The sequence below is a fragment of the Eptatretus burgeri genome, chromosome 13 (genome assembly GCF_056783735.1).
Source record: "Eptatretus burgeri isolate ZD-2024b chromosome 13, Ebu_testis_v1, whole genome shotgun sequence".
Lineage (NCBI taxonomy): Eukaryota > Metazoa > Chordata > Myxini > Myxiniformes > Myxinidae > Eptatretus > Eptatretus burgeri.
The window spans coordinates 53,566,763-53,581,440 of NC_140973.1; the positions used below are offsets into that span (position 1 = coordinate 53,566,763).

Here is a 14,678-nt window from a genome sequence, read left to right on the forward strand (position 1 = left end):
CCTAGCTCTCAAAGTTTGGGCGGTCATATGATTTTTATGTCAAAATTCGAAATTTTCTAAGTTCGTGACCTTGTGACCTTGACCTCGGGACGAAAATGAAAAATCGAGCTCCGTGGGGCTATGCAGGTGCCATTGGGATAACCAAATACCGAAACCACTGCCAGATTCGACAAACCGCTCGGAGAAGATGGATTTTTATATCAAAATTGCACTTTTATAAGTTCGTGACCTTGACCTTGGGATGAAAATGAAAAATAGAGCTCCGTGGGGCTATGCAGGTGCCATTGGGCTAACCAAATACCGAAACCCCTGCCAGATTCGACAAACCCCCGAGGAGAAGATGCAAATTGAAATTGGCTACCCCCTAAAAACATGTTTTTTGGGCGTAGCTCCGCCCATAATGGGCGCACCACACCCATTTTCAGGAAAACACAACGAGATGATGATATAAACCTCCCACCAAAATTTAATCAGGATCGGATCAAAACCCACGGAGCTATGCTCGGGACAGACAGACAGACAGACAGACAGACAGACAGACAGACAGACAGATAGACACACAACAATAACGAATATAGTGGTCACTTATTTTTTTCGTGAAAATATTTTTTCGTGAACCAATAATGTAAATGAAGTACATGTATAAACACGTGTTCCATTGTATTAGTTAAATCTGAAAAAAAGTTTAAAATGTAACCTTCACCTCCGAGCGGAGATGCTGAGCATCACCCTGAAATGCTTGGAGATGCAAACTCTGGTGGAGTACTTTAGAGGTTATTAGGGAAGAGTTATTTCCAAAAACCAAGCTTATTGCATATGTTGCAGTAAATGTAATGTCAGGTGAAGGAACAGCAGGTGGGAACTCATCAATTCATTCATCATTCACTCTTTAAACCTCGTGTTCACTATGTGAGATAGCCTGGTGTTGGCTTAGTGGTTAGGGTGGTGGCTTGGGGTTTTAGGGTCCTGAGTTCATGCCCCATTGGCTGCTGAATTAATACACCAGGAGGTTGACTCAACCTGTCATCTTTCGAGGTCGGCAAATTGAGTACCAGTGTACTGGTAAGGGGGACACTGCATCAGCAGCAGAGCCGCGTCCCAACCAATGATGCAACCAGCAGCCATAAGGCTGCACTCTAAAGAGAGAGAGACTATATGAGATTGGAGTGTAGTGTGTTCGTGAACAACGGTGGAACTTGCTGTGAATCCACTTTCCATCCCATCCATCCATCTCTTCCCTCTATCAATCCCTTTCCTGCATCCACCCCTTCCCCCCATTCGTTTGTCCTTGCTCCCTCACAACTCGCTCCCCTCGTGGGGAGGGGAAGGGGATCCAGAACACCCCCCTTCCCCTCCCCACTACCCCTCCTTGCTCCCCCATCCTATTTTCTGCCACCACCTCTCACACCCCCTACCTCCTGGAGTGTTGAGCAACATGTGGTGAAGCATCGCTCCCCCCCTTTCCTTCCTCTCCTTTCCAAGCTATCCCCCTTATTCACCCCCTCTCGCTCCCCATTCTCTCCCTCTCCCTACCTCTCTCCCCCTCATATATATATATATATATATATATATATATATATATATATATATATATATATATATATACATATCAGAGTGAAATATATACACACACATATCAGAGAAATGGGGAAAATATAAAATATTTAAGAGATAGAGTGTTCATTTCAACCCATTGGTTGCTAATGTTCGAAGTTTGGATATAAAGTTTTGTTCTTTGAGCTTTCCAGTGTTCATCGTGCCACTTATCCCGTGGTGAAGAGAAATTAAACAGATATTGTGGAAGTGTCTGGAAGATGGAAGTGTCGAGATATTGGTTTCCTGACATCCTTGCTATTTGTTCTCACATCCAGAAAGTGCTCACAGAAACGATCACCCTACCCTTGTCCCATCACTCTGATGTAAAGTTTGTAACAGAAAGTGCAGGTGACACGATATATATATATAATGATAGGGGAAGTACAATGAAAGTGGTGTCTAACTTTGAGCGAGCTTTTTACGTCCCGTAATTGAGCTGGTTGGTTTGATGAAAGCGCAGGTGTTGCATCATTTTGTGAACACTCAAAAGTTCCTGGTTTAAGGTCAGATACCAATGGTCCTTTCACCGGGGAACTTAGAAAATTTATCGTGACATTTAAAAGAAAGGAGGTGGTTGTGAAAAAAATTAAGGCAGTTTCAGAATAATTCTGTAACAACTTGAAATTTCATGGAATGATGTTCTTGACTGAGAGGTTACTCACGTGGTAAGTCATGGAAATAGAATTATTACTTAAGAATTTGGTTTGGGAGGTTGGAAAGACTCTTGTCTATTAATATTATGTTTGGTTTGAATTTGAAATCTGAATTTTTTAAAAATTTGATTTGAAGTCTGAATCATCACTGCATACGTGGTGGAGCCTAAATAATTGAGCTTATGGAATAGACCTTTTTATCATGGGCAAGGTTGGAGGATGAATATAACAGAGAATTGCGTAAATAATGAACAGCGTTAGCCAGGCCATTAATTTGAAACATCTACTGCGTGTTAAACCTCTAAACACAGGTTTCACCAATATTCAGGGATTTTTTTCCAACTTGAAGTCGATTGCAACATAAAGTCGATTACAGACTGAAGCTGTTCAATTCCACTCGTCCCTCTGGGGCTTCAAGTTGGCAATGCAACCACCATGTCATCATCCCTCATCCCAACCCCCAATCTTTTCTTCCCTTATTAACCCTAACTGAATGCAACGTTGAATTGCAGGTCACCTCCCTCTCATTCCCTTACTTATTGCATTCATCTACTGCCCCACTGTCAGTAGAGTGCACTTTTGCCTTCTGTTTCCTTGCTCTTCCATGAACCTAGATTTCGTCAAGAAAACAGCAACCTTCCTTCAGCACAAGCTGCTTTATTTTCTTGCTCTCTCCATATCACGTCCAAATGAAGATATTGCACTTGACTCCATTTTAATTCCTTGCTATACATTCTTCACATCCTCAAAGTTCTTCCTTTTCATGAGTGCTCTCTATAATATATAATAATAGTCATAATAATAATAAGGAAAAAAAAGACAGAAATGTCATAGCCCCCATTGTTTTAGTATTTTTTGCTGCACGGAGTCAAATGGCCGCCAGTCCACCAGTCAGCCATCTTTGATCAGATCACAAAATGCAGTGAGGTACACATGCATTGTGTTTGTGCTAAGTTTGAATAAAATTAGATCATGCATGTCAGAAATGGTTAAAGACACACAAAATGGCCACCAGTCGGCCATCTTGGATCTGATCTCGTGGGGGGGGGGGATGCCGTCCATATGTAAGCCATCATTCATTATCTGTTTGCCAGGTTTGAACAACATTGGTAAACGCGTGTGCGAGAAATGGTTGAGGACGTGTTCGACATCGGGTTTTTATACAACTAAAGTGGCTGCCAGTCAGCCATCTTTGATCGAATTACGAAACAAAATGATGGCCTTATGTACAACATCATCTGTTGTCTTTCTGACAAGCACACACAAAAACGGTCCACACATGTCCGAGATATGGTTGCGGGCGCATGCCCGCACGGACACGAAAATGGAGACCAAATCCATAAGCCTCCGTTTGGGACAAAGTCCAACGGGAGCTAATAATTATCCCTTACAAGGAATTTCAATGCAAGAGGAGGCCTTTATGCCCACATCCTGTGCTGCAATTGCCAACTTCTGGTTGTTTATCCATGCTCTATCCATTTAAATACTGAACATCAAGAGACTGCTTCAGCAGCACTGACACTCTGTCCAGAGTATGGTCCCAATGGATGGATGGATGGATAAAGAAAGGAAGCAACATGTACCATTTTAAAAGACTTTGGTAAGACTAGGCCAGGGTTTGAACATTGTTCTTGTTAGAAGATTCTGTTCGAACAATAAAAGGATTTTTTTATTGACGGCAGGAACCATGATGAGCTTTCGTTGTTAGTTTGCTCTTTTGCACTCCATTGCCGACTCATTTCTCAATTTTCTAGATCGCTCTCCTTCCCCACCTTAGTATATTTCCAGGAGCATAGATGAGCAATTTCTATGTCATCCCTCCGTTCACATCACATATATTGACGACTTCGACCCTCATCATAAAGACTGGTTCGTCCATTCTTGGACAACTGACGATGCAGGTTTTTCAGGATGAAATAGGACACGCAAGAAAACGTTGCAAATATCACGAACTATCATTTATTACCGTGATGCTGTATCAACCCTTCCTGCTTTGGTTTTGCTGTCGGTGACTGTATTTTCTTGGACTGTCTGCAGTCACCATGGAGATTGGAAATGCGAAGTGGATCACATACTGCACAACGATGGCGGTGAAGTTCACAAGATTAAAATGAGTTGTTTTTGAGTGGTTGTAAACTCATCTTTCAGATACCTACAGATAAAATAAAATAAAAAAATCTGCTGTGAAACCATCTTCGGTCATTGTGAATGTGGTCTGTCTTGTTTTTGTGACTTTCGCTAATTCCCAATCTCGAGTGGGCTGAAGATTATCAAAATGACTGAACAGCCTGTGTTTTTGACCACTACAGCTTATGGGCAAACAGCTTGGAGCATGCTTTCAGCATGCTGGCATTAATCTTATGCAAGCCGTCAACCGCATTGCCTGGTGTTGAAGTACGATCAAAAGGACATCTGAAGGGATCTTTGATTGTTGGTAAAATTTCACGTACTTTTCACAGCCAATCAGCGACCCCGCAAAGGCGAGACTGTCTCCTCCACAGAAATTACTGAGCAATCTAATAACTTACATTTACTGCTTAATGGTGCATTTTTCATATTATAATATGAAGTGAAATATTCGATAATGATCAAATCTAGTAATTCTGTTTTCGAAATTCGAGTTTAATTTCCCTTTAATGAAGTTAAAGAGCTCAAAATGAAACATCTGTTCCCTACAAAATGTATTTGTAACCCCTCCCTCGATACTCTAGTGTATTTCCAACACCATGCAGTTTAATTCCTCTTTTTGTCTCCAACATACAAAATGCCTGAAATAGCTGATGTGAACGAAGTGAACTACAGAATCTTGGTGAACTCAAGTAACCTAATCTCAATGATTCAAATTTTCGATGGGAAAAAAAAATCATAAAAAAATCAAGAACCTGGCAGTTGTGATGATGTGTCAGTTTTTGGTAATAAATAATAGCTTCCATTTCCTTCTCACCCTCTACTCCCCCAAATCCCCACCCAATCCCCCAACCTCTCTTTTTTTAATTCCTCCACCTGCTGTCCTCTTGATGAAAAAGCTTTCTGGAACTTCTGCACTTCTCACATTGACAAAGTGTAGGAAAGTTTGGCTGAATTAGAGAACACTTGTAGGAAATGAGTGTAAATAGTGTATGAGAGGCAATCATGAAAAAAGCTCACAAGGTCTTGAATTATGCAAGCAGACAGTGACTGCTGACAACTTATTTTTCAATTTTAGTTCCACACAAACAATAATACACTTGCATCATTAATCTTTAAACAAATCAATCTTCACGAAAGATGTTTCACAGCTACTTCCCATTAAATGTTTCTACAAACTTTTTGATCACCGACATTATTATTCCACACCTCTTAGTAAGGATAATAAATAACAGCAATGCCAAGCTTTTCTGGATGGAAGCTGGCCACTTCAATAAAAGGTTGACATCATTTGTAATGAAATGGAATTGCCTCGAATTTCAAACTCAATTCACGGGAGAAAAACAGGCAAAGAAAGAGTCCTAGCAGAAATAATTTGGACAGAAAAACGAAGAGGATAAAATGGTGACGAATGCACCTTCTCGAAAGAGTATAAATGTTTAAAGGTTGATGAATCTTCAGCACGGGTCTCCGGCAGGCAGGCAATCTGTCAGGTTGGCGTATGGGCCGGGGTGATGTGGCAGGGCAGCTCACCTTCTTTGGCCATGCCGAGCCAACATATTGGAGCACAGCGGGCTTTTTACATGCACCTTATGGGTCAAACCCTTTCCGTGATCCGCATGACCCTGGCCCTCCTCTTTCACCTTTACTCGGCATCTCCTTCTGCCCCTTGCCAAGCCGGTCCGTTAATCATGAGAAGGATGGAGGCTGGGGAGGAAAAACAAACGTTGTCGTTACAGATTCATTCGTTGCAACTGGATTTACAGCAGTTGGGTCATTCTAGCAAATCTGAAGAGGTTTTCACGGAGTCCTTGCGGATAAACACAATTGCAATCTACCACGTTCAATGTTGAATACTCTACAACTGAAACCATTAAAAGCAACAACAAAAAAAATTACATAAGAGCGTGGCTCATGCAAGAGTGAAGAGACAAGCCTTGAAAATAGATGCTCTCAGGAGTTTGATATGTGGACTCGTAATTTTCTACAAAATAGATTCAGCCTCAAATATTGCAAGCACTTTCACAAATTTCGAAAGAATAGGTTCTAGCAAAGTGGTTAAGAATGCAATTAAGAAGTCGGTTACATTTTCCATCAGGTGAACACGCGTAGAGGAGCCAGGCCTTTCCAGCCCAGAGGCACAATGGGACATTTCACCAGAGGCAATCGGGACAATGGAGTATACAAGATGTCTCAATAAGATATATTCAGACTTTATGTATCTAAAACTACACTAACTTATCGTTCTGCACTACCTTGTGGGAAACAGCTGAATAATGACGTGCAATCATTCCATCACATTCGAACACCATCTGTTAGGCATGAGTAACACTTAACATCGACCCTCTCTCTGCTATTTCATTAATTTTTCTGATATATTAACGTCTGGATTCATTTTATTGAAACACTCTGTATTGTCCATCACACAATTTTGGGATCGTTTAGCCTGAGCAGCACATAAAGTGGTCTTCATTTGACATTCCAAGTTACAACGTCGTGCCGCTACCTGTGAAAGGGGCTCAGAGTGTTTCATTTTACCTATGTATATAAACTCGAGCCTTATGGAAGAGCTAGAATACAAAATAGAAACAAGAATGGCACTAAGTGGAGCACTTACCTCCACCAGGCTGAACGGTTTACGTTTCGTACCCCACTGATGGGCTGCATCGGGATCCGGACATGAACCAAAATCGAATCGGCTTGTTCTTGTCAACTACCCAACTCATCCACCTAGTTTTGTCATAACTCGTCCACAATTTATTGAGATACTGTGGTGTATGTCATTTTGGCCCCATCTCTCCATAGTGAATAAATACTGAAAAATTCAAACATTCTCGAATCTTGATCCAGATTCAGATCTTAACCAAAATCGAATCAATTCTTCCTCATCATACACCCAACATGTCCACCAAGTTTCATCCAAATTCGTCTGTAACGTTTTGAGATATCGTGCTACATATAGTTTTTAACCCACTCTCTCAAAGGTGAAGAATCACTTAAAAAATTATCAGATCCGGATCCGAATCTGGATCTTCACCAAAATCGAATCAATTCGTCCTTGTCATACACATAACCTGCCGACTAAATTTCATCTGAATCCATCCACAACTTTTGAGATATCCTGCACAAAAAAGAAACAAAAAAACGAACAAGAAAGATGTCATGCAGAGCACAATACTTACGACATCCCTTCAACAAATTTGACCTTAAAAAATAATTGGTGGTTGAATTCAATAACCAAAGATGCAAATCCTGTTCCAATTTCAAGTAAATTGGATGAAAATTGAGGAGTTTGGAGATTAAACCCAAGTTGTTGACCTTTTGACCTCAAAAACAATAGTCTTCTTGCTTATGACAAATTCTTCGAGGTGGTGAAGTTTCATGAAGATCGGTTTGAAATTGTGAGCTGTAGGCGATTGACAGACAGACAGACAAACAGACAAACACGGACCTGACAAATCAATATACTTGCGAGTCTTTGACTTCACAAGTAACAGACAGACAGACTGACAAACAGACTGACAGTGGTGAAAACACAACCTTCGTCAGGTGACAACATAGTAGAGATGGGGTGAAACACACCAACAGCAGCGTAGAGAGGGACACAATGGATGGACATTCATCAGAGGAAGAATGGGGAATAATGAATCGGGAATAATGACAGCAAGGGGAGGGGAATGAGGACACAGGCGGTGAATAAGTTGGATACAAGCTCAAATATAGAAAAGGAAGGGAAAGCAAGGGTTGAAACAGTAATGGAACAAAAAAATATAAAAGGAAGGTGAGGGAGAGGGGAGAAAACACAATAGACAGTAACCTATCTTCTACCGCATTCTTTCTGGTCTTGCACTCTCTGCACTTTCATTGTTCCCCTCTCCCCCCTCTCATCCCACCAACCCCAGGCTTTTGCAGGACACACACAGACAAACAGTAACCCAGTTCTTCTGAAACTCCCAAAATCCAGTCTCACTGCTGGCTGCTCATTTGTTCCTCTTCTGTCATCTGTGGAACAAACTTTCTCAGTCTGTTCAATCCCATGCTTTCCTCCAGGGGTTCAAGCTGTTTACCACCACATCAGTCCTGCCCCCCCCCAATCCTACTCATGATATTTTCTATCCTTATTAACCCTCCATTAAAACGGATGTGTGAGTTGGTGGAAGGAATGGGGAGGCTTAATCAGCCATGTTCAGTACATTCATTCAAAATAACCATACAGGCACACGAAGGACACACCAGATGAACAACAGTTGACACAAACAAAACTGGATAACAATCAACGACAACAGAGACGAATCCGGAATGGTTTACTGAGCTTTGGAAGCTCAAATGTTTACTCGAAATGGGGTGCCCATCCCTCCACTCTTTGAGATACAGCAATGGCCTGTGCTACATCACATCACAATATGCCTGCTCAATGTGGGAAAGATCTTCCTATGGAAGAAAGTGACTCTGCACTGAATTACAGACTGCCTGAACTGAACAAAAGTCAACAGCATGTTGCCCTTTCCAGCATTTCCCCCAGGCCTCCCCCCATACTGCAAGAATGGAGTATTTAAGACGGATCGGTGACAAAAGGTGCCCCCTGTATGAATATACAGCAGTGAGAAGTAGGCTGAAGTCAAGGAAGAGTTTAATCGACTCTACAAAGCCCCTTGAAGATACTCCAAGAAAAACATGGCTGGACGTCTGGAGGAGTGTGCGCGAGTGTGTTTGTGTGTTTGTGTGTTTGTGTGTGTGTGTGTGTGTGTGTGTGTGTGTGTGTGTGTGTGTGTGTGTGTGTGTGTGTGTGTGTGTGTGTGTGTTGTTATGTCTGGCTTCCTTATTGGGACTACAGTGGAGTAATTTGTCTTTATTTTGATTTGCATTCTTACGGAAACCCTCCGGTTGCATCTCAAACAAGAATAATATACCATCAGAGATGGGGAATCCCCCGCCATTGAAAGAAAAAGGTCATACATATTCCAGATAATGAGGGAGGTGAATTGGAAACAAGACACCATTTGGTCATCATCTCGAAAAAGTTCCCCTGAGGTGAGGAACGTAGTAACCAAAAATAATTGAAATCAGATAAGTGGTTTTCCATTTATTACAAAAAACATTTTTTTCAAGATGGCCGCCCCAGCCGGCCATCTTGGATCCGGCCACGCCCAAAATCAATAGGGTTCTTCCTTTTCAGGTGGTACATGTGTGATCCCAATTTCAAATCGATATGGTGAACAGTTTATGAGTTATCGCACTCACAGCTATAAATGTTTGATCCCGGACGGACAGACGGACGGACGGACGGACAGCCGGACGACCTGGGTGACAACAATATCCCCCTTCCGCCACGCGGTGGGGGATAAAAAGACAGACCAGAGATTGCAGACCCTTGCCAGGACTTGTTTCGTGCGGTGTTTGTGTAGTTTTGTGGGGTGTATTTTGTGTGGCATTTGTGTACTGGTGTGTTATGTCATTAATTAGCGACGTAACAAGAACTGCCACTTTATAACAGCTGGCAGTGATGACCGGATACCAAGACGTCCCGCTTTGATGCAACCCCGCTTTGATTGGACACCTGACCCTGACCCATGACGTTTAAAAAAAAAAAATTATTCAATTGAATTTAGAATGGGATCAGCTGCTACTCCTCCACCCTCAAACCCATCCAGGCACAGCCAAGTGAGCCTTATAGAAAGAAAAAAAAAAAACAAGAAAAAAATAAAAATAAGAAATATAAAATAAAAATGAACCCAGATAAAAATAAATAATTGTGGCTGTCAGACCATCCGTCTAATAAAGTTGAAATTTAAAACATTTATTCCCCATCATGACAATATCAAAATTGTGAAGTTTCACTTCGATTGATTTAGCGGTTCCAGAAAAAAAACATTATTTAATATTTTCTTCAATGCAATATGGCTGTCAAACCATGTGACCGATGATGTCATATGTGTGAACCTTTTGTTCCTTATGGATAGGTAGTCCATGAGTACCAGTGGATATCCTCATGGATAAAGTTTCACCTCAATCTGTTCAGCCACTTAAGAGAAGATTTTTGAAGGCTTTTTTTAATTTTTATTTTTAACAATACAGCAACCGAATCACGTGACCGATGACGTCATCATTTTCTTTTTCTTCTGTGGACCATTTTATCCCTAAATGACCCTCAAAAATTTTCTTACTGATGAGATGCAGTGTTTTACATATGCACTTATGATGTCATAACAAAGGCACCGCTGACATCATAAAAAGTGATACTTATTCCAAATGAGTACTTGCTATGTTCCAAGTTTCAATTTTTTCCTTGGTGTGGTTTCAGAGATACAGAGGTCCAAATTTTTTTTCCATTTTTCAAACATGGCTGCAACACCATGTGACATATGTCATCATAGTTATCAATAAAACATTCTACATGAGTGGAATGTCTAAAATATCAATGAAACATTTTGAGGTAGAATCTTCAGGCAGTCTACAATGTCGACATTCTACATCACCTCCTATGGTGAAAATTTCGTCTCAATCGGACAAACGGTTGTGGAGAAAAACAATAAAGTTCCGTGCAAACAAACAAACAGACAGACAAACAAACAAACAAGCAGTCATAGACTGGTACTTACAAAATCGTCAACTTGACCTCTGACCTTGTCTAATAAAAGCTGTCTCTCGAGAAGGTAGCGACGCAAACCAGAAGTTTCTACGATGATTCTGTACCAAACCATCAAAAATCAAATGTTTTGGATGTTTGACCTCACTGTGACTTTGACCTTTGACCGATTTTGACCAAAATCTAATCAGCACTAGCCATCACCCTCCTGAATCACGTGGTGTAATTTGACATTGGTAGCTTCTTCCGGTCGAGTTATCGTGCCTACAAACAAACAAACAGAAACAGAAGTCATCAATATACTTACGAAATCTTTAGATTTCGTAAGTAACAAACAGACAAACGTACCTCCTCCTCCTGCGAGGGTAACCAGAAGGACGTCTGCCACCAAGTGGGAAGAACATCTGGCTCATCTGAAAACGATTAAACTGTCTTAGAAGGTCCAAAGTAGTAATGGTCAAATGAAGTTTCTCTACAGATACCGACACGTTAAACTGTGGTTTAACTCTTCTTTTGTGCCGCCAGTTTGGAGTACTCTGCACCCCAGGTTCAAATCCTACATACTGCATGGATTTGTTCATTGTCTACTGCTGCCCTTGTAATTCATCGCATTAAAATAGATCGATATCGACTAATTTCTGTCCTGCATGTGAGATACGCACAATGAAGCTCCACTGTAAGCCTCAGAAAAGTGTAAAAATAAATAAATGTAATAGAAAGCAAAGGATAGCAAGTAGCAACTATCATTTTGTGAGTAAAACAATAATCGATGGTGGAGTTGACCTAATGTTCCCAATAAAGTGGATGTAATTGAAGACTTTTGCATCGTTGCAGTGAAGTCAAGTGCAGCGAAGCTGCATCTGGAATGCGTTTGCCTTGAGAGCAGGAACAGAGATTTAAGCCTAGGATTGTTCCAGCCACGAGGGAATGTCAGATTCATCTGTGGGATGTGTTATCATCTCCCCACGCAATTTCAATAAGCAATAATGGATGGATCGCCTGTCAAAGGAAGCAAGTTTGTGCCAACGCAAGGGCGTGTAAATGATGTTCAAAACCATCCCGTGTCGTTACCACCCTGCAATGCAGCCATTCCTGCAGAGGGACATGGCTCTTGAGCAGCAGATCAAAGACGGTCTCCCTCCAACATTTACACATTTCGTGCACTGGTTCTCGGCTTGGTGCTAAAGCAGTCAACTTTGCTTGCAACAGGGAGTCATATCTGAGTATAAAAAACACACGGCGTGGAGAAGAGACAGTTTGGTGATGACAAAAATCGCATTAATTAGAACTGTGAATAGTGGGGCAACTTAGCTAAATATAGCATAACAATTGTGCATTTTGTGAGGAAAGCACCAAATTTGGCACACCAGTAGCCTATCATATTATGAACAGATTTGGATATTGGGCCATCTCAAATTCAGCCGCTGATGGCTGTGGCAGCCATTTTCCACTGCCATCAAAAATTTTGAGATGGCCCAATATCCAAATCTGTTCATAATATGATAGGCTCCTAGTGTGCCAAATTTGGTGCTTTCCTCACAAAATGCACAATTGTTATGCTTAGTTGCCCCACTAGAATACTTTCCCAACAATCCAGAAACAGTTTGGAAAGTTTATTTTATCAAGAGATTAATTGAAGAACAACCAAATAAACAACATCTGAGATTTTTCTTTCATTATTATTCATTGATTGCTGCTGGATGGTGTTACCATTAGTGATGCACCGTATGGATGTGACTGTATATTTAGGCCTCAGAAACTCAATATGCTCTTCACCAACACAGCAAGCAGGACCCTTTGTGTCCCAAGTGAAAGGCTTGGCTATGTCTCTTTCTTCTTGCATATAGCAGCTTAGCTGCCAGGTAACTATAAGTTTGTTGGGGGCACGACTACGCCGCTAATGCTGTGCCCCTCTAACAGAACACTGGTACTCATTTCACCAACCTCGGAAAGATGACAGGCTGAGTCAACCCCCACCTAGTGTTAATTCAGTGGCCAAAGGGGATCAAACTCAGGACCGCAAGATCCCAAGCCAGCCATCCTAGCTACTAAGCCAACACCAGGCTTAAGGCTGTGCATATGAGGAATGAAGAACTGGTCTTGCTGGTGAAGGCTAGTGTCGATGGCGATCTGCATCGATGGATGAAATGAAGAGGACGTTGATCGAGGAATGCTAACCGCAATGCGATGCAAGGAGATGACGTTTCGAGTGTTAACCCTTCATCAAAGCAAAATAGATTACCAAAACTCCTCTTTTGCTCCAACGAAGGATTAACACCCTAAACATGAACCTCTCCTTGCTTCCCATGGTGGTTAGCAGACCTCAATCTCGTCCATTGCATTTCCTATGAGGAAACAGACAGTCAGCATTTGGTACATGTAAAAGCTCGTGTGAATATCATGAAATAATTTCCATATTTTAGAAAAACAACAAGTCCTGATAACAGGTGTCTTTCTGTTTCTCAAAGGCATGAAGAGGTTGCCAACCTTTTCCTTGTGAGGGCGATGGGTCGCGAGGCCAAAACTGTGGACATCAATATAGTGCTTTTGTATGAAAAGGTCCATGTGGGCTGTGTCCCTATATTTGGTGTGACACTCACTGTTAGTTCGTTTAAGGGAAAAGTCAAAGACCAATACGGTGAAACTTCTGAGAGACATTGATGGTTTACTCACATTTGGTGACTTGGGCAAGTTTTGGGTTATGTCACAGAACCTGCGAACAGCAATGTAATTGATTTTGTCTGCCAATTGTATGGTTGGGTCAATGCCAGTGTGGAAGAAGCGTGGCACAATATCTTGAAATGGAAATGTAAGTGCGACGCCCACCGACCTCCACATCGTGAGTGCCTGGAAATGCAGGCCTGCTGAACTAACTACCAGAGGGCGATCTCACATAGATTCTTCCAGAATTATAATTGTCTACTCAGTTCTCATGCAGTGGATGGAATAGAGTAGGAGGTGCAATTCTCAACCCCTTGTTCAAGGTTCTGGGATGCGGATGATCAGATATAAGTGTAAGAAGACAAAGGCAGAGCACCCAGCATAACCAAACCACACAGCAAAACCAAACAACACAGCAAAACTAACCACTCAGCATAACCAGCCACCCAACACAGTGAGACACAGCATAACCAACTACCCAACATAACTAACCACCGAGCATAATCAAACTACCCAGAATAATGAACACTGCATTACCAAACTACCCTGAATAACAACCACCAGTATAACAAAACCACCCAGCATAATAACCAAACTACCCAAAATAACCAAACCAACCAATATAAACAAACACAGCAGAACCAACCACCAGTATAAGCAAACCACCCAACATAACAAAAGCACCCAGCATAATCAACTACCCAACATTTACAGGCACCATAACCAACCACTGAGCATTACCAAACTGCACAGAATATAATCAACCACACAGCAAAATCAAGTAAACCACCCTGAATAACCGCCACCAGCATAACCAAACCACCCAGCATAACCAACTACCTAACATCTACAGGCACCATAACCAACGACTGAGCATAACAAAACTGCACAGAATATAATCAACCACACAGCAAAACCAAGTAAACCACCCTGAATAACCGCCACCAGCATAATCAAACCACCCAACATAACCAACTACCTAACATCTACAGGCACCATAACCAACGACTGAGCATAGCAAAACTGCACAGAATAATCAACCACACAGCAAAACC

The 14,678-nt window shown here is 41.6% G+C and overlaps 1 long non-coding RNA gene across 2 annotated transcripts in view; it reads right to left on the bottom strand.

The window, feature by feature from the left end:
• Positions 1–5,399: 5,399 nt before the first annotated feature.
• Positions 5,400–14,678, bottom strand: part of LOC147014498 (uncharacterized) — an 80,954-nt gene continuing 71,675 nt past the window's right edge. For both annotated transcript variants that reach the window (XR_015050782.1, XR_015050781.1), the window contains one exon: positions 5,400–6,083. This is a non-coding gene — a long non-coding RNA (uncharacterized LOC147014498). The remainder of the gene's footprint in view (positions 6,084–14,678) is intronic.